Below are 20,892 nucleotides of genomic sequence, written 5' to 3'. Positions count from 1 at the left end.
TTATCCCTATCCTTAGGATAGGGGATAAGTTTTTCACCACTGGACTACCCCTTTAACTAATATAAGAAAGAGCAATACGGAGCAGAGAAAAGCTGGGTGACAATTTCTCACCTAGTTTTTTCATGCTCCTGAATGGCATATCTGCTAATAATAGCTCCTATAATAGCTGATGTATTATAAGCAGATATACCATTCAGGAGCATGAAAAAGCTTGTCACCTAGCTTTTCTGGGCTCCTGAATGGCATATCTGCTTATCATAGCTCATCTATTATGTACAGATTTGACTAAAAGTTATAGGTAAATCTATTTATAATAGCTGAGCTATGATAAGCAGATATGTAATTCAGAAGCCCAGAAAAGCTAGGTTACAATTTCTCACCTAGTTTGTCTATGCTCCTAAATGGCATGTCTGCTAATAATAGTTGAGCTTTTAGAAGAAGAAATGCCATTCAGGAGCATGAAAAAAGCTAGGTTAGAAATTGTCCCCTAGCTTTTCTGGGCTTCTGAATGGCATATCTGCTTATCATAGCTAAGCTATTATAGACAGATTTGACTAAAAGTTATAGGTAAATCTATCTATAAGCTGGGTTCGGAACTCTCACCTCACACCGGCCCTCTTTTCTGTAAATCTAGCTGTTGCGGGCGGCCTTTGCGGGCCTCTTCCTGTACTGGGTGAAGGTTCCAGCTGTACTGAAACTGAACTCCAATTTGCTTCACCTTACTTCTGTGGAAGAGCTGCAGCCTGCAAGTGTAGGACCGGTCACCTTCCAAGAGGGGTCGGTAATTGTAGACGACTGTATGTAGCAGGAAAACGTTTGCAATGGCGCTGCTTTCATACGATCACTTCAAACTCCGCATCACAGAATATATTGAATTAAAATGGGTTTTATTGTTGCATTAAAACAAATAAAACTTTTTGCACACTGTCCTGTGTTTTATTTGTTTTAATGCAACAATAAAACCCATTTAAATTCAATCTATTCTGTGATGCGGAGTTTGAAGTGATCGTGTGAAAGCAGCGCCATTGCAAACGTTTTCCTGCCACATACAATCAGTTATATACATGTTTGACCTTTTACCATAATTCTATCGATAATCATGAGACTGCTGAAAAGATATTTCTGCAGAACAGGAAGTACAAGGTTAAAATTAGGTTTATTGTTAAAACTGCAAGATTTCAGGAGTAGTTTATAATATAGATAGTAAAAATGGAAAATAAGAAAAAAACACTAACAATTCTTATGACTCAAGATCACAGTGGTTCTCAGGAGTGAGACCCGGAGCAATCTAAACATAAAAACCTGATTTATGGTGTATTCACACTTACAGTATCCTGAGTGTATTATATGTGCAGGGTCTAGAGCTGCAGATTTTACATTGCTGAGTTCAATGCGAACTAAATGGCTAAACACAGCTTCAAATCTGCAGCTTCAAATCCTGCATATCAAAAATGCACAAGATACTGTGTGTGTGTTCATACACCTTAAAACAATAAGTCATTCTCTTTGAATATTTTGAATTAAAGGGGTTATCAAGAGAGCACTGTGGTCAGACAGAAACGAAATTCAAAAAGAAGAAAACTTCCTGTGGAGCAAATAGCATCTGATAAATACTGGAAGGATTAAGATTTTTTAATAGAAATAATTTACAAATTTGTTTAACTTTCTGGCACCAATTGATTTAAAAAATTTTTTTTCCAGCGGAGTACCCCTTTAAGTAAATAGTCCAACTCTTTCAATTTTACCAGGTTTTCCTTTATCTTTATTCTTGTTTAGAATATTTATGCAAACCTTAAAGGGGTATTCCAGGAAAAAACTTTTTCATATATATCAACTGGCTCCAGAAAGTTAAACAGATTTGTAAATTACTTCTATTAAAAAATCTTAATCCTTTCAGTACTTATGAGCTTCTGAAGTTTAGGTTGTTCTTTTCTGTCTAAGTAATCTCTGATGACACGTGTCTCGGGAACTGCCCAGTTTAGAAGAGGTTTGCTATGGGGATTTGCTTCTAAACTGGGCGGTTCCCGAGACATGTGTCATCAGTAATTATTTAGACAGAAAAGAACAACCCTAACTTCAGAAGCTCATAAGTACTGAAAGGATTAAGAATTTTTAATAGAAGTAATTTACAAATCTGTTTAACATTCTGGAGCCAGTTGATATATATAAAAAAAAAAATTCCTGGAATACCCCTTTAAGGTTTGCATAAATATTCTAAACAAGAATAAAGATAAAGGAAAACCTGGTAAAATTGAAAGAGTTGGACTATTTACTTAAAGGGGTACTCCGCTGGAAAAAATTTTTTTTAAATCAACTGGTGCCAGAAAGTTAAAAAATTTGTAAATTATTTCTATTAAAAAATCTTAATCCTTCCAGTATTTATCAGATGCTATTTGCTCCACAGGAAGTTTTCTTCTTTTTGAATTTCGTTTCTGTCTGACCACAGTGCTCTCTGCTGACAACTCTGTCCATATAAGGAAATGTGCAGAGTACAAGCAAATCCCCATAGCAAACCTCTCCTGCTCTGGACAGTTCCTGCTATGGACAGAGGTGTCAGCAAAGAGCACTGTGCTCAGACTGAAAAGAACTCCAGAGCACTGTGGTCAGACAAAAAGGTAATTTAAAAAGAAAATAACTTCCTGTGGAGCAAATACCAGCTGATAAGTACTGGAAGGATGAAGATTTTTAAATAGAAGTAATTTACAAATCTGTTTAATTTTCTGGCACCAGTTGATAAAAAAAAATGTTTTCCAGCGGAGTACCACTTTAAACTTTGGTATATAGCTGGGTGTACAAGGGCAAGACTACTGCTATGAACCGAGCTGGGAGGCTGAAATGATGCAGAGATGTATTATGTTCTCAAAATGACAATATGTAACCCTTGGTTACTGGAATTTTTATTACAAGCAACAAATATGTAATCAATCTTCTTAATAAGTGACGAGGACAATAACTTGCACCTCTTTTCACCATGTGTGTGTAAACTGCGCTGTAAGTATGTCCTTGATAAGTTAATATTTAATATTTTTAGTCAGTCCCATAAACATAAAAAGTCATCCCATACTGCTTATGTAGCTAATAGACGCAGCAGGAAGTACTTTTCCTTTGTGTGTTGGTTTTTACATGTGTACAAATTGCTATAAACTCTCCCGGCAGCACTACTTTAGGAATTTTCTTGAAGGAATACTGATTAACTATGTATTAAAGTAGACAACTGGCTGTCATCTATTATACAGTACAATAAGGGAGATTTATCAAAACCTGTGCAGAGGAAAAGTTGCCCATAGCAACCAATCAGATCGCTTCTTTATTTTCCAGAGGCCTTGTTAAAAATGAAAGAAGGTTGCTATGGGCAACTGGGCAACTTTTCCTCTGGACAGGTTTTGATAAAACTCCCCCAATGTGTAGAGTCAGGAGTGAAAGCTGTAAGCTGAATGAGGCTCAGCTGACAGTGATCTAAAGTGTATAGACAGCTTTATGCTATGTACAAAGACCACTGGAAACATTACAGCGGTGGTTATGGCTCTTTTCTATTTTATAGCATTCATACCGACCAACTTTTGCTCAGAGCAAAGAGGGACAAGCCACACCCCCTAACCACACCCAGCCAACCTTGTAACCACTCCCTTAACCACGCCCCTACCCACCCCTGCACATGGGAATGGGAATACCTATTTAACAACAACAATATTGTCAGTCTGTCATCTGAGTTAGGAGGATCTCCGATACACAGGTGACAGAGTGACAACAAACATAATTTGCACGACAGATCATATAAATGGTCACATACCGTTATATAAGGTGACTTCTTTGCTGATCGGAGTTCTTTACTTTCCTTTTTCTGCGCCATCCAGCTGAGGCTATCATGATGAATTTTTATGGTGACCATTATTTCCGCAGAACCTGCAGGAGAAAAACATTTTAGCTATAGTGCCCCAAACTGTAATAGACCACCCCCCACCCACACCTTTAGGTAGTAGCTGCTTTGTAGGTATCAGTCCCCCTCCATCTGTAGGTAGCAGACTCCTTGTAGATAAATGTTCCCCCCCTCTTTGTAGTAAATAGATGGCCTCCTGTAAGTAGCAGACCCCAGAAGATAAATGCCTCCCCCCCTTGTAGGTAGCAGACCCCCTGTAAACAGATGACCACCTGTAGTTAGCAGACCCTCCCCCTGAAGGGCCAGATGTTGCAGAACTACAACTCCCAGCATGCCTGGACTGTCTGGGCATGCTGGGAGTTGTAGTTTTGAAACATCTGGAGGGCCATCTCCAAACTGTGGCCCTCCAGATGTTGCAAAACTACAACTCTCAGCATGCTCAAACAGCCTTTTCCACTCACTTTACTGCTGCAGCCCTCCGCCGGTCACCCCCCCCCCCCAGTGGACCCCCATATTTGAGTGCTCCATTGCTGGTACAGGTCGGGACCTACTTCTATGGGCCATAGCCCTAAGCAGTAGGTCCCTCGATCGGAGGAGCAGTGGAGCACAGGAGCTGTAGAGTAGATACCTGCGGCGGATGCTGTGGGGCCAGACTCCTCCTCACGGTCCTGTCCTCGATGTGTCTATCCGCTGCGTATCCTGACATGGGGCAGGATGATGACGTAGCACCGGACGTGTCTGTGCATGGCACGTCCTGCTACGCTTCCTCCTGGCTGCCACTACTCTAAGGTGGTAGCGGCAGCCAGCCCAAGCGGACCTCCATTGGACATTAAATGTGAGTACACTAATGGCTGCTCAAAATAAAACAGGACATGAAGGGGCCATTCTGGGACAGCGGGACATGACCCCAAAAACAGTAATGTCCCGCCGAATTGGGGACGGTTGGGAGGTATGTAGCATTTCCTCCCTTTTACTTTCTTTATTAAAATCTTAAAACATGCCTTTAAAGTTGTGCACTGTTCTTTTCCAATATATTTTTTTGAAATACAGAACCTCAAAGTTTACTGGCAAAACCTATAGAGTAAGCAGTCACCACTGACATAATATCTATAGGAAGTGCTTGAAAAAGGCTGCATGTCTGCAGCCAAAATGTTGCCTTGTGCACCCTGATGGAATAAACTACTTTCACAGTGTTTTCACCTTTACCCCGGAGTGCTGCAGTATTCTTTGCATTTCTATAGGAAGTGCAGAGATATCAAGCACACCAGGGCAATTACCCTTTAGTCACATCAGGAGACACCAGTAATATAAATGTGCCATGGTAGACAGGAGCCCTGATACAGATTTTGCATTGGGACCCCTCCAGCAGACACCTCTTCAGACATTGATGTTAGCTCATGGCCTCTCATGGGTCCTGTCAACTGCATTCTGGTTCTTGGAAATTCCCTTCCCCACAGGAACTGTCCCCCTCAATAATTTACTGGCTGCAGTCGTGTCCTGCCTCAGTCAATGATTTGTTTTCTGAAAGCCACGGTGGTGCTAGGAAAACACCTTATCACTTCGTGATGCCAGGGCACCGTTAGCCTATATACGGTCCAAGGTTGGAGACACCTTATTTTGGGCCAAACACGGGGAGTAAAGGAACACATCGACATCATGTTACAGATAACTGTCTTTACTGAGCAGGGTGCAGATGGTATTACACAGACAGTAAGGTGCAGAGTGGAGAGGATGCAGTGTAACCTCTTGGGAGCCCTGTTGGCTTGCTGGGACTTGTGGTGCTTTCACCCAATAGATTAATTCTGACTTGAGAGAATTGAAGATTGATCAAGGTAGCTAGGGTTCTGTCAAGGTCCTGTAGCTTCCTCTGCCAGGGCATGAACTTCCACTGTGTGGCTGATCCTTGCAGAATGACCAGATGAGATAGATTTGAGCTGGGCCTCTCCTTAGGGCTTCTCCACACACCTCACACCTATACCACACTTTTGCTCTGCTCCCAGCTCTAGGCTGAAGTGGGGCAACTCCTCCACCACTACACTATATGGACAAGAATTTAGGGGTTCCCATTGGCAAGCAGGGTTACATGGCTTCACATTGCTCCTCTCATAAAGGTATAACACATATAAATAATATATATAGAAATAACATAAAATGATAATAATGAAAATATATTATCTTTTGATAAACTGTGAAAACTCAATAGAAACCATAATTAGTCTCTCAGTGGGTCCAGCACCCGTGCCGCAGGTCTTCCTGAGAAAGTCTGAAGCCACAGGACAGCCTTTGGTTCTGGGACACCACAGTTTAACAGGGCTGTTCTTGTGGGGATGGATAATCGTCAGGAACCAGAAAGCAGCTGAAAGGACTGGGATATGGGAGCATCAATGTGGCCGCTGTGAGAGATCGTGGTAGGTGAGTACCGGTCATCATGTAATCATTCAGGGGAGTAGCAGCTGAATAGTATTTGTAAGGACCACACAAAATGTTAATACAAGCATAGCTCTACAGGCACTCCAGGGTTGTTGTTTTCTTTTTTTTGCCTATATTAACCATACTCGCTATCATCAGTCATACAGCTCCTTTTGTTTCATTCCAATGCAGCTTTTTATACTCCTCTAATGTGGTCAAGTGATCACAAGTCTGACTCTCCAGATCTTCCTGTGCCTAATAGTTACAACAGGATGTCAGACTCTGACTTCCTGGGGACTAAAGGATTACACATCTACTTCCTGATTCCCTCCTACTAGCTCCCAAACTCCTCTCCACCCCTTCCAGCCCAATCTGCTATCTCCATTGGATCAAGATATATAGTAGTTATACACCTTCCATTATGCAGTGTTCACACATTGCGCTTTTTGTTGCCTCTTTCTGTTCTTGCTGTGATTTTTTTCAACTCATGCTAAACATGGTTGTTACGCCTAGCGCTCCGGGTCCCCGCTCCTCCCCGGAGCGCTTACGGCGTCTCTCTCTCCGCAGCGCCCCGGTCGGTCCCGCTGACCGGGAGCGCTGCACTGTCTTGGCCATCGGGGATGCGATTCGCACAGCGGGACGCGCCCGCTCGCGAATCGCATCCCAGGTCACTTACCCGTCCCGGTCCCCCGCTGTCATGTGCTGGCGCGCGCGGCTCCGCTCTCTAGGGCGCGCGCGCGCCAGCTCCCTGAGACTTAAAGGGCCAGTGCACCAATGATTGGTGCCTGGCCCAATTAGCTTAATTGGCTTCCACCTGCTCTCAGACTATATCTGATCTCTGCCCCTGCACTCCCCTGCCGGATCTTGTTGCCTTAGAGCCTAGTGAAAGCGTTACTGTGTTTGTCCATACTGTGTACTTGACCTCCTGCTATTGCCTTATTGACTACGATTCTTGCTGCCTGCCCCGACCTTCTGCTACGTCCGACCTTGCTTCTGTCTACTCCCTTGTACCGCGCCTATCTTCAGCAGTCAGAGAGGTTGAGCCGTTGCTACTGGATACGACCTGGTCACTACCGCCGCAGCAAGACCATCCCGCTTTGCGGCGGGCTCTGGTGAACACCAGTAGTGACTTAGAACCGGTCCACTAGCACGGTCCACGCCAATCCCTCTCTGGCACAGAGGATCCACCTCCTGCCAGCCGGCATCGTGACAGTAGATCCGGCCATGGATCCCGCTGAAGTTCCTCTGCCAGTTGTCGCCAACCTCACTACGCTGGTCGCCCAGCAAGCTCGACAGATCGCCCAACAAGAGCACCAGCTGTCGTACTTGACCACCATGACTCAGCAACTTCAGTCGCAGCTACAGCAGCTTCAGTCTCAGCTACTGCAATTTCAGTCACAGCTACAGCAGCAACAACCTTCTCCTCCGCCAGCTCCTGCACCTCTTCCGCAGCGAGTGGCCACTCCTCGCCTCCGCTTGTCCCTGCCGGACAAATTTGATGGGGACTCTAAGTTTTGCCGTGGCTTTCTTTAACAATGTTCCCTGCACTTGGAGATGATGTCGGACCAGTTTCCTACTGAAAGGTCTAAGGTGGCTTTCGTATTCAGTCTTCTGTCTGGGAAAGCTCTGTCATGGGCCACACCGCTCTGGGACCGCGATGACCCCGTCACTGCCTCTGTACACTCCTTCTTCTCGGAAATTCGAAGTGTCTTTGAGGAACCTGCCCGAGCCTCTTCTGCTGAGACTGCCCTGCTGAACCTGGTCCAGGGTAATTCTTCCGTTGGCGAGTACGCCATACAATTCCGTACTCTTGCTTCTGAACTATCCTGGAATAATGAGGCCCTCTGCGCGACCTTTAAAAAAGGCCTATCCAGCAACATTAAAGATGTTCTGGCCGCACGAGAAATTCCTGCTAACCTGCATGAACTCATTCATCTAGCCACTCGCATTGACATGCGTTTTTCTGAGAGACATCAAGAGCTCCGCCAGGAAAAAGACTTAGATCTCTGGGCACCTCTCCCACAGTCTCCGTTGCAATCTACGCCTAGGCCTCCCGCCGAGGAGGCCATGCAAGTGGATCGGTCTCGCCTGACCCAGGAGGAGAGGAATCGCCGTAGGGAAGAAAATCTTTGTCTGTACTGTGCCAGTACCGAACATTTCTTGGTGGATTGCCCTATCCGTCCTCCACGTCTGGGAAACGCACGCTCGCACCCAGCTCTCGTGGGGGTGGCGTCTCTTGATTCAAAGTCGGCTTCTCCACGTCTCACGGTGCCCGTGCGGATTTCTCCTTCAGCCAACTCCTCCCTCTCAGCCGTGGCCTGCTTGGACTCTGGTGCCTCTGGGAATTTTATTCGGGATTCCTTGGTGAATAAATTCCGCATCCCAGTGACCCGTCTCGTCAAGCCACTCTACATTTCCGCGGTCAACGGAGTCAGGTTGGATTGCACCGTGCGTTACCGCACGGAGCCCCTCCTAATGTGCATCGGACCTCATCACGAAAAAATTGAGTTTTTGGTCCTCTCCAATTGCACTTCCGAAATTCTCCTTGGACTACCCTGGCTTCAACACCATTCTCCTACCCTGGATTGGTCCACAGGGGAGATCAAGAGCTGGGGTACCTCTTGTTTCAAGGACTGCCTTAAACCGGTTCCCAGTACTCCCTGCCGTGACCCTGTGGTTCCCCCTGTAACCGGTCTCCCTAAGGTCTTTATGGACTCTGCCTGCCATAAGAAGTGCCTCTCCCCCCCTCCCAGTCCAGTCAGGCAAGCCTCGGTGCCTCCTCATGGCCCCCGTCCTGGTGTCACACTGCCCCGTGCCTGGCCTCGCCCTCTGCCCTCCCTCCCCATTCCCACTCCTGCTGTACTGCCTGCCTTTGAGGAAACCCTCCATTCTTTCCCGGTGTCCTCATCCCAGGGGAGGCAGTTACCGGACAAAGAGAAGGGGAGACCTAAGGGGGGGGGTACTGTTACGCCTAGCGCTCCGGGTCCCCGCTCCTCCCCGGAGCGCTTACGGCGTCTCTCTCTCCGCAGCGCCCCGGTCGGTCCCGCTGACCGGGAGCGCTGCACTGTCTTGGCCGTCGGGGATGCGATTCGCACAGCGGGACGCGCCCGCTCGCGAATCGCATCCCAGGTCACTTACCCGTCCCGGTCCCCCGCTGTCATGTGCTGGCGCGCGCGGCTCCGCTCTCTAGGGCGCGCGCGCGCCAGCTCCCTGAGACTTAAAGGGCCAGTGCACCAATGATTGGTGCCTGGCCCAATTAGCTTAATTGGCTTCCACCTGCTCCCAGACTATATCTGATCTCTGCCCCTGCACTCCCCTGCCGGATCTTGTTGCCTTAGAGCCTAGTGAAAGCGTTACTGTGTTTGTCCATACTGTGTACTTGACCTCCTGCTATTGCCTTATTGACTACGATTCTTGCTGCCTGCCCCGACCTTCTGCTACGTCCGACCTTGCTTCTGTCTACTCCCTTGTACCGCGCCTATCTTCAGCAGTCAGAGAGGTTGAGCCGTTGCTAGTGGATACGACCTGGTCACTACCGCCGCAGCAAGACCATCCCGCTTTGCGGCGGGCTCTGGTGAACACCAGTAGTGACTTAGAACCCGTCCACTAGCACGTTCCACGCCAATCCCTCTCTGGCACAGAGGATCCACCTCCTGCCAGCCGGCATCGTGACAATGGTGTGGTGGTTCTAGGGAGATAATCCTATCTGCAGTTCCACTTATTGTGGCAAATCCTGCTGACTACACCAATTGTGGTTTTAGAATTAGAGTAAAACAAATATTCCCCTCTCCCAACCATGTGCTTTCTTTGTTAGAGTCCCCAAAATGGCCACCAACTATATGAAACGGAAGCAGGAAGTACAGGCTAAATTTATAGGACCTAAATATGTTTGTAAACACCCAGAGACACTGATTAAGTTTTGTACAACTATGAAATAATTGTACAAGTTATTTTGGCAGAAATGTCTTGTACCAGCAGTGTTTCCCACCAAATCAACAATCACTCGGTAACCAGCAAATTTGATAACATTTAATAAAACATTAATTAGCTAAACCAAATAAGACATACATACAAGCATTAATACAATAGTACATACTCTATGTTTAGCAAACTAGCATGAATATACCCAAGTGATGCATGAATATTTAGTGTAGAAAAGATACAATCAATATACTTATCCATCCTAGGCTAAGGAGCAGAAGATGCTCCCCTCTCAAAGGAAGACAGAGGGCCATATGATTTCCAGTGAAATCCCCTAATGCCTCAACCCTTTAGCTTAGTGTCCGCCTACTCTCCTCACATGAAGTGGAAAAACAGGTTCTTTAGCCACACCTACTGTGGCTGTATGTGAAACTAAGCTTTAGACCGTGGGGGCAGGGAAATTTATACTAAATGGGATATAATGGATGTAAAAACACATCATTTCAATATCCATAACACATGGAGATACTATGGTAAAAAAATAAAAATAAAAAGTTATAAGAATAAGTAAAATGCAATAAAAATGAGGGGGAAAAAAGCAGTTTAACCCCTTAAGGACTCAGCCCATTTGGGCCATAAGGACTCTTTTTCCTCCTTGCCTTCAAAAAATCATAACTCTTTTATATTTTCATCCACAGACTAGTATGAGGGCTTGTTTTTTGTGCGACCAGTTGTTCGTTGTAATGAACGGACTTTACAATAAAATATATGGTGCAACCCAAAAAAATACTATTTGTGCGGGGAAATTAAAAAGAAAACCACAATTTTGCAAATTTTGGAAGGTTTTGTTTTCACGCCATACCATTTACGGTAAAAATTACATGTTTTCTTTATTCTTTGGGTCAATGCAATTAAAATGAAACCCATGATAACATACTTTTCTATTACTGTTGCGCTTATAAAGAATCGCAAACTGTTTAACCAAATTAGTACGTTTAAAATCCCCCTATTTTGAAGACCTATAACTTTTTCATTTTTTCGTATAAGCGGTGGTATGAGGGCTCATTTTTTGTGCTGTGATCTGTACTTTTTATTGATACATTATTTGCTTTTATAAAACTTTTAATAAATTTTTTATACATTTTTTGGGGAATAAAATGTTATTAAAAAAAAGCAGCTATTTTGGACTTTTTTTTTCCGTTCACGCCGTTCACCGTATGGTATCATTAACATTTTATTTTAATAGTTGGGATATTTACGCATGTGGCGATCCCAAATATGTATATAAAAAAAAATTTTAACACTATTTGAGGGTGCAATAGGGAAAATGGGACAATTTAGGTTTTTATTGGGGGAGGGTGATTTTCAATTTTTTTTAAAACTTAAAAAAAAAAAACTTTTTTACTTTTATTTTTACACTTTAATAGTCCCCATAGGGGACTTCATAGCAATCATTCGATTGCTAATACTGTTCAGTGCTATGCATAGGACATAGAACTGATCAGTATTATCGGTCATCTTCTGCTCTGGTCTGCTCGATCGCAGACCAGTGCAGAAGACCCATGGAAGGCAGCGGAGGCAGGCGAGGGGACCTCCGGCTGCCATTCTGGATGATTTGATCCCCACGGCAGCACTGAGGGCGATCCCATCATCCATTTTAGTGTCCACATTGCTGCGGATGCCGTGATCTGTATTGATCACGGCATCTGAGGGGTTAATGACGAACATCCGCGCGATTGCGGATGTCCACCATTACCGGCGGGTCCCTGGCTGCTATCAGCAGCCGGGACCTGCCGCCCATGACCCGAGCATAGTTCCCATGCTTGCGGTTATGCATAGGACGTAAATGTACGTCCTGGTGCGTTAAGTACCAGCTCACCAGGACGTACATTTATGTCCTGCGTCACTAAGGGGTTAAATTAAAGGGGTACTTCGGTGGAAAACTTTTTTTTTTTTATCAACTGGTGCCAGAAAGTTAAACAGATTTGTAAATTAGAAGAACAATGCAAAAAAGGCCAGCAAGTAGAAGCATAAAACTTGACTTTTATTCAGGAATCTTCCATATTAAAAACCTTCAGGTGGCAGACAAACATTGACATGTAAAAAAGTACAAAAATATTGTACATGTAGAAAAAGAGAGAGGTCCCAAGCAATAACTAACGTGTTTCTGATCTATTGATCCTTACTCATAGCTCCTGCGTCATTAAGTTTTTTTTTTAATCAACTGGTGCCAGAAAGTTAAACAGATTTGTAAATTACTTCTATTTAAAAAATCTTAATCCTTCCAGTACTTATCAGCTGCTGAATACTACAGCTACTTTTCTTTTTGGAACACTGAGCTCTCTGCTGACATCATGACCACACTGCTCTCTGCTGACACCTCTGTCCATTGTAAGAACTGTCCAGAGTAGGAGAAAATCACCATAGAAATCATATGCTGCTCTGGACAGTTCCTAAAATGGACAGAGATGTCAGCAGAGAGCACTGTGGTCATGATGTCAGCAGAGAGTACTGTGTTCCAAAAAGAAAATAATTTCCTCTGTAGTATTCCGCAGCTACTACGTACTGGAAGGATTAAGATTTTTTAGAGAAGTAATTTACAATTATGTTCATCTTTCTGGCACCAGTTGATAGAAAAGGAAAAAAAAGTTTTCCACCGGAGTACCCTTTGAACACAGTCTAAAGATGTCAAATCTTCATAAAACACCTCAATTGTGATTGTAGGTCAAACCACTTTTGCCCCATGGCAATATTTTTCTAAAAAAAACCCCTCCTTTTGAATAAGAAAATGCTTTAGAGCTGCACTGTATGAATTGACCTTATCCCACTACGAGTCTAATCAGTTCACCTGGGTGATCTCCAGCACTGACCGGGTTTATTAATCAAATGATCCTTGCTGCATTACAGAACCCACGTAATTGTGTGTTAGTAAAACAAAATGAAGCATTTCCCATGCCTGCCACTTCAGCAAAAAAGAGGTAGGCAAAATGCATACACAAAATTGTCCACATTACTCTCTAAGCCTAGGATTACACATGTCCGGTGTCCGGCATAGGTAAACCCAGCCTAATTTTGACACAACTGATGCCGCAACTGATGACAAAGGACATCACTTGTTTAGCATCTGATGTCCAGTGTTTCTGAACACTGAATAGGGGAGCAAGATGCGTTCCCCTGTCCGGTGCCGGTAAGTTGAGTCCAATTATCCAGCATCCAAACTGAGACACAGGATGAATGTGAACTGTTCTAGCATTAGTTTTCCTCCAGCACAGGGAAAAGATGTCGGACAATGCAAACATGTAAAAGATAGAATATGCTATCACTATTATAAGTAATAATAGCCTATGCTGCACTACATTAGAAAAAAAATAATAATCCCAGAAGCCTTCTTTAACCTCTTCAGGATACGGCATAGGGCGTATCCATGTGCCCGTGGGAATTCCGGTCCCCACCACTCACCAGGCGGGGACCGGACAGGGTTGACTGCTGATATCTATCAGCAGGCACCCCTTGCAAACCCCTGGGGTTCAGACCTGCGATTTGCGGTTCTTCCGGGTGACCCAGTGACCTGGAAGAAAAGGGTGAATGGGGCTGTCTGAGACAGCCCCGTTCACCCTTACCCAGCAGGAGTAAGTTGGCATGGGTGCCGCCTCACTATCATGTGATTGATCGGTCGGAATGACCAAATAATCACGGACCTGCTGGGTGGCGATCGGGATGGCGAAGATGGTGGCGATCGGTGCCAGCAGGGGTCTCCAACCTTCCCCTCGTCCGGCGGGGGTCACCTCAGGATCGGTGGCGACGGTCCAGGCGGCAGGAGCGGTGGCAGCAGCAGCGATGGTCCCAACGGTACAGGCAGCAGGAAACAGCAGGAGGTAAGGCCTGTTCCCCTCCTGCTGTTGCTTAGCAACAACTCGCAGCATGCACAGCCAAAGGGCATGCTGATAGTTGTAGTTCTGTAACAGCAGGAGTTCCAACTACAACTCCTAGCATGCATTTTGGTAGTTTGTGCATGCTGGGGGTAAGTGGTTATGCAACAACTGGAGGCATATTTTTTCTATGAAAAAGTGTGCATCCAGCTGTTGCATAACTACAACTCCCAGCATGCACAGACTACCAAAGTGCATGTTGTAAGTTGTAGCAGTGTACATGCTGGGAGTTGTAGTTTTGCAACAGCTGGAGGAACACTGGTTGCGAAACACCGAGTTAAGTAACAAACTCTGTGTTTCGCAACCAATGTGCCTCCAGCTGTTGCATAACTACAACTCCCAGCATGTATGGTCTGTCAGTACAGGCTGGGAGTTGTAGTTTTGCAACACCTGGAGGTTTTCTCCCCCCATGTGAATGTACAGGGTACATTCACACGGATGGGTTTACAGCAAGTTATCCTCTGCAAGTTTGAGATGTGGCAAATTTTCCGCCGCAGCTCAAATTCCCAGTGAGAAACTCATTGTAAACCTCTGCCCATGTGAATGTACCCTAAAAACACTAAACTACAACTACACCAAATAAAAAGTAAAACACTACATATACACATACCCCTGCACAGTCCCCCCCCCCCCCCCCCAATGAAATAAACCAAAAAACGTCTTGTATGACACTGTTCCCAAAACGGAGCCTCCAGCTGTTGAAAAACAACAACTCCCAGTATTGCCTGACAGCTATTGACTGTCCAGGCATGCTGGGAGTTTTGCAACAACTGGAGACACCCTGTTTGGGAAACACTGCCTTAGGGTATTTTTGTGGTGGATACAAATCCCCAATTTAGGCCTCAAATGCTCTCTCTCACTTCAGAGCCCTGTCGTATTTCAAGGAAACTGTTAAGGGCCACATATGGGTATCTCCATACTCAGGAGAAATTGCGTTACGAATCTTGGGGGGCTTTTTCTTCTTTTACCCCTTATGAAAAGGTAAAGTTGGGGGCTACACCAGCATGTTCTTGTAAAAAAAAAAAAATTACATTAGCATGCTGGTGTTGCCCCATACTTTTAATTTTCACAAGCGATAAAAGGAAAAAAAAGACCCCCAACATTTTTTACGCAATTTCCCCTGAGTACAGAACTACCCCTTATGCGGGCGTAAAATGCTCTGCAGGCGCACAACATGGCTCAGGAATGAGAGCGTGCCATGTACATTTGAGGTCTAAATTGGTGATTTGCACAGGGGTGGCTGATTTTACAGCGGTTCTGACATAAACGCAAAACAATAAATACCCAGATGTAACTCCATTTTGGAAACTAAACCCCTCAAGGAATGTAACAGGGGTATAGTGAGCCTTAAAACCCCAGAGGTGTTTGACAATTTTTCATTAAAGTTGGATGTGAAAATGAAAAAAAAAAAAAAATTCACAAAAATGCTGGTATTACCCTACATTTTTCATTTTCACAAGGGAGAATAGGAAAAAAGCCCCTCAAAATTTGTAGCCCTCTTCTTCTGAATAAGAGCATACCCCATATGTGGGTGTAAAGTGCTCTGCGGGTGCACTACAATGCTCAGATGAGAAGGAGCGCCAAGAGAATGTGTCCAAAATTGAAGACCATGTGTGTTTACAAAGCCCCCATAGTGCCAGAACAGTGGACCTCCCCCCCACATGTGACCCCATTTTGGAAACTACACCCCTCATGGAATGTAATAAGGGGTACAGTGAGCATTTATGCCCCACAGGTGTCTGACAGATTTTTGGAACAGTGGTCTGAGAAAATTTATATTTTTCATTTCAACAGCCCACTGTTCCAAAAATCTGTCAAACGCCAGTGGGGTGTAAATACTCACTGCATCCCTTATTAAATTCTGTGAGGGGTGTAGTTTCCAAAATGGGGTCACATGTAGGGGCTGAATGACACAGCATGGAGGTGGCGGCAGCATGAGGAGACCATATAGTGGCTGAATGACACAGCGTGGAGGTGTTGGCAGAATGAGGAGACCATATAGTGGCTGAATGACCAAACTTGGATGTGGCTGAAGCATGAGGAGACCATATAGTGGCTGAATGACACAGCGTGGCGGTGTTGGCAGCATGAGGAGACCATATAGTGGCTGAATGACACAGTGTGGAGGTGTTAGCAGCATGAGGAGACCATATAGTGGCTGAATGACACAGTGTGGAGGTGTTAGCAACATGAGGAGACCATATAGTGGCTGAATGCCCAAACTTGGATGTGGCTGAAGCATGAGGAGACCATATAGTGGCTGAATGACACAGCGTGAAGGTGTTGGCAGCATGAGGAGACCATATAGTGGCTTAATGACACAGTATGGAGGCGTTGGTCACATGAAGAGACCATATAGTGGCTGAATGACACAGCGTGGAGGTGTTGGTAGCATGAGGAGACCATATAGTGGCTGAATGACACAGCTTGGATCAGGCTGAAGCATGAGGAGACCATGTAGTTGCTGAATGACACAGCATGGAGGTGTTTGCAGCATGTGGAGACCAAATAGTGGCTAAATGACACAGCGTGGAGGTGGTAGCAGCATGAGGAGACCATATAGTGGCTGAATGACAAAGCGTGGATGTGGTTGAAGCATGAGGAGACCATATAGTGGCTGAGTGACACAGTGTGGATGTATTGGCAGCATGTGGAGACCATATAGTGGCTGAATGACACAGCGTGGAGGTGTTGACAGCATGAGGAGACCATAAAGTGGCTGAATGACACAGCGTGGAGGTGGTGGCGGCATGAGGAGACCGTATCGAGGTGGTGGCAGTCAAAGAACTGCCCCCCCCCGCCTCCTGGGATGCATTCAGTCCTGCTGTGTACACTGCTTCATCCTAACATCACTGGTCGTACTTCATGATGTGAATGGAAGGGGAGGGGGAGGGGCAGGACACACTGCAGACCTGCTCCTGTGAAGAGAAGGGGGGAGAGGCAGAAACACATTGCAGACAGTGAATAGAGGATTTACTTGTTTAAAAATAAGTGTCCCTGCATGTGTGTGTGTGAATATATGTGTATGTGTGTATATGAGTGTGTCTATCTAATGTGTATGTGTAAGAGTATGTGAAGCCAGGGTGTGTGTGTCATAAAGGGGGACTACAAGCATATGCCTCCAGCTGTTGCAAAACTAAAACTCCCAGCATGCCTGCACAGCCAAATGATGTGTGGTCATAAAGGGAGCTGTAGTTTTGCAACAGCTGGAGGCACTCTGGTTGGGAAGCACTGGAATGAGCAGAGTGAGGGAGGGGAGGAGGGGGAGTGATTATCACAGTGAGTACCCGCCAACCTGCATCTGGTGGACAAAATTAAAGCTAATTCTGAGAGAAATTCAGGTCACAGACACATACAAAGTACACGTACGTGATCAGGATGAGATACTGAGCAACATGATATGATTACTTGTATGTATTAGAAGTCATACAAAACCAGATGAAAATAACCCACGGACTCAAATGTGCAAAAAACTAAGTAGGTGCCATAAAATATAACTTTTAATTAGATGATATTAAAATACACCAAAATAATAAAGGGTAGTGTATTTAATGTGATACCAACCCAAAACAAAAATACAAAGGAAGGGGGGGAAACACAAAATGCAGCTCCCCTAACTCACATAAAGATCCTTATCTCTGTACACCAAGATAACACCAATATCAACCCCTTTTATATATATATATATATATATATATATATATATATATATATATATATATACCCAACGCATTTGTGTTCTATCAGATCTTCATCAGGGGTAATCTGGAGGGCACAGGTATTATACCACAAAAAAACACAATATAGATGACCGGTGTCAGATTAGGTAAATGGAGAAACCGCATTAAGACAGCAGCAGGCCCAATTGCTTAGAAATACTAAAATTAGCACAACTAATAAGAATTAGGTTATTAGAACTTCAGAATTGTAACAAATAACCCCTTGCAGGCATGATAACCTGAAAATGGATGATACCAATATAGCAGGGGATACCAAAGAGCTCTTCATACACCATATGGATCATAGAGGCTCAGGTTATACTAAGGGGCCATCTAGCTGCTGCTGAATCAGAGGCTGGGTGCCAAGTAGACTCTGCAGTGGCAGAGTGCCCGTACAATGCCGGGTGCGCATCTATTTAAAAGTTATATTTTATGGCACCTACTTAGTTTTTTTTGCAATACTGAGCAACATATAACAGTTTTTTTTTTTTTGAGTGCTCTGACAGGTATGCTTTAAGTTTAAAAGATGAATTTTGAAATGTAACCCCTTTGCGTAGAACGCCGCTTATATACCACCCGACACCCCGGGACCCCATTTGTTTAACCCGATCAGCGATCGGGTGTGCAGGGGCGGCGGGTGTGTGGCGGGTGCGTGGCGGGTGTGTGGCGGGTGCGTGGCGGGATCGACGGGTTCGGCGGGTGCGTGGAGGTCCGGCGGCGGTGTCCACGATGACGGGGCAAGTGCCTTCCCCCTTACAAGTTGCAAAGCTACAACTACCAGCATGTCCAGACAGTCTGGGCATGCTGGGAATTTTAGTTTTGCGACATCTGGAGGACCACAGTTTGGAGATAACTGTGTAGTGGGAGGAAAGGAGGAAAGGAAATATTACCATCACACTGTAACTGACCAAGTCCTCTATACTTAAACTGATATTAACAATAATGGCACTATAAAAGGAGGAGTATTATCACTATACATATTACCTTCATACTGTTACTGGCCAAATCCTGTATACTGCGACCAATATTACCAATTATACCAGTATACAAAGAGGAATATTATCACCATACATATTACCATCATAGTGATACTGACACTGTTCCAAAGATCTGACAGACACCAGTGGGGGGTAAATGCTCACTGTACCCCTTGTTACGTTTCTCAAGGGGTCTCGTTTCCAAAATGGTATGCCATGTGGGCGTTATTTTGCTGTCCTGGCACCATAGGGGCTTCCTAAATGCGACATGCCCCCTGAGCAAAATTTGCTCTCAAATAGCCAAATATGACTCCTTCTCTTCTGAGCATTGTAGTTCGCCCGTAGTGCGCTTCAGGTCAACTTATGGGGAACCTCCATACTCAGAAGAGATGGGGTTACAAATTTTTGGGGGTATTTTCTGCTATTAACCCTTTCAAAAATGTGAAATTTAGGGGGAAACACACATTTTAGTGAAAAAAAAATATTTTTTTTTACGTATGCAAAAGTCGTGAAACCCCTGTGGGGTATTAAGGCTCACTTTATTCCTTGTTACGTTCCTCAAGGGGTCTAGTTTCCAAAATGGTATGCCATGTGGGTATTTTTTGCTGTCCTGGCACCAAAGGATCTTCCTAAATGCGACATGCCCCCGAGCAAAATTTGCTCTCAAAAAGTCAAATATGACTCCTTCTCTTCTGAGCATTGTAGTTCGCCCGTAGTGCACTTCAGGTCAACTTATGGGGTATCTGCATACTCAGAAGAGATGGGGTTACAAATTTTGGGGGGTATTTTCTGCTATTAACCCTTGCAAAAATGTGAAATTTGGGGGGAAACACACATTTTAGTGATTTTTTTTTACATATGCAAAAGTCGTGAAACACCTGTGGGGTATTAAGGCTCACTTTATTCCTTGTTACATTCCTCAAGGGGTCTAGTTTCCCAAATGGTATGCCATGTGTTTTTTTTTCCTGTTCTGGCACCATAGGGGCTTCCTAAATGCAACATACCCCCCAAAAACCATTTCAGAAAAACGAACTCTCCAAAATCCCCTTGTCGCTCCTTTGCTTCTGAGCCCTCTACTGCGCCCGCCGAGCACTTTACATAGACATATGAGGTATGTGCTTACTCGAGAGAAATTGGGCTACAAATATAAGTAAACATTTTCTCCTTTTACCCCTTTTAAAATTCAAAAATTGGGTCTACAAGAACATGCGAGTGTAAAAAATTAAGATTGCAAATTTTCTCCTTCACTTTGCTGCAATTCCTGTGAAACACCTAAAGGGTTAAAATGCTGACTGAATGTCATTTTGAATACTTTGGGGGGTGCAGTTTTCATAATGGGGTCATTTGTGGGGTATTTCTAAGATGAAGACCCTTCAAATCCACTTCAAACCTGAACTGGTCCCTGAAAAATTGTGATTTTGGAAATTTTGTGAAAAATTGGAAAATTGCTGCTGAACTTTGAAGCCTTCTGGTGTCTTCCAAATGTAAAAACATGTCAATTTTATGATGCAAACATAAAGTGAACATATTGTTTATGTGAATAAAAAAAAAAAAATTGGAATATCCATTTTCCTTACAAGCAGAGAGCTTCAAAGTTAGAAAAATGCAAAATTTTCTAATTTTTCATAAAAATTTTGGGATTTTTCACCAAGAAAGGATGAAAGTTATCAAAAAAAAATACCACTATGTTAAAGTAGAATATGTCACGAAAAAACTATCTCGGAATCAGAATGATAACTAAAAGCATTCCAGAGTTATTAATGTTTAAAATGACAGTGGTCAGATGTTCAAAAAATGTCCGGGTCCGAAGGTGCAAAATGGCTGGGTCCTTAAGGGGTTAAAGTGCTGCTTTATACAGCAACTCACATGTGACATCTTCTCTGATCAGCGTTGTTCGTCTGGTCTGGACCGTCCTGACCATTTCTTCCAGCCACAACTCTTCACCATTAAACCTGCAAAACCAATCTATTAGGCTCTGCACTTTACCAGCATTAGCCTCCAGTTTCCCCTTTTACAAGTGAAGAGGAATACAGGAGCGTATAGGTGTAAAGGGGTAACAG

General features: G+C 44.3%; 1 long non-coding RNA gene across 1 annotated transcript in view; it reads left to right on the top strand.

Moving 5' to 3' along the window:
- The first annotated feature begins 2,931 nt into the window (after positions 1 to 2,931).
- Positions 2,932 to 20,892, top strand: part of LOC130293504 (uncharacterized) — a 28,080-nt gene continuing 10,119 nt past the window's right edge. The window contains exons 1-2 of the long non-coding RNA XR_008848227.1: positions 2,932 to 2,991; positions 13,115 to 13,185. This is a non-coding gene — a long non-coding RNA (uncharacterized LOC130293504). The remainder of the gene's footprint in view (positions 2,992 to 13,114; positions 13,186 to 20,892) is intronic.

Source organism: Hyla sarda, chromosome 10 (assembly GCF_029499605.1).
Source record: "Hyla sarda isolate aHylSar1 chromosome 10, aHylSar1.hap1, whole genome shotgun sequence".
Classification (NCBI taxonomy): domain Eukaryota; kingdom Metazoa; phylum Chordata; class Amphibia; order Anura; family Hylidae; genus Hyla; species Hyla sarda.
Note: the sequence above shows the minus strand (reverse complement) of the source record. Positions and strands in the feature narration are given on the sequence as shown.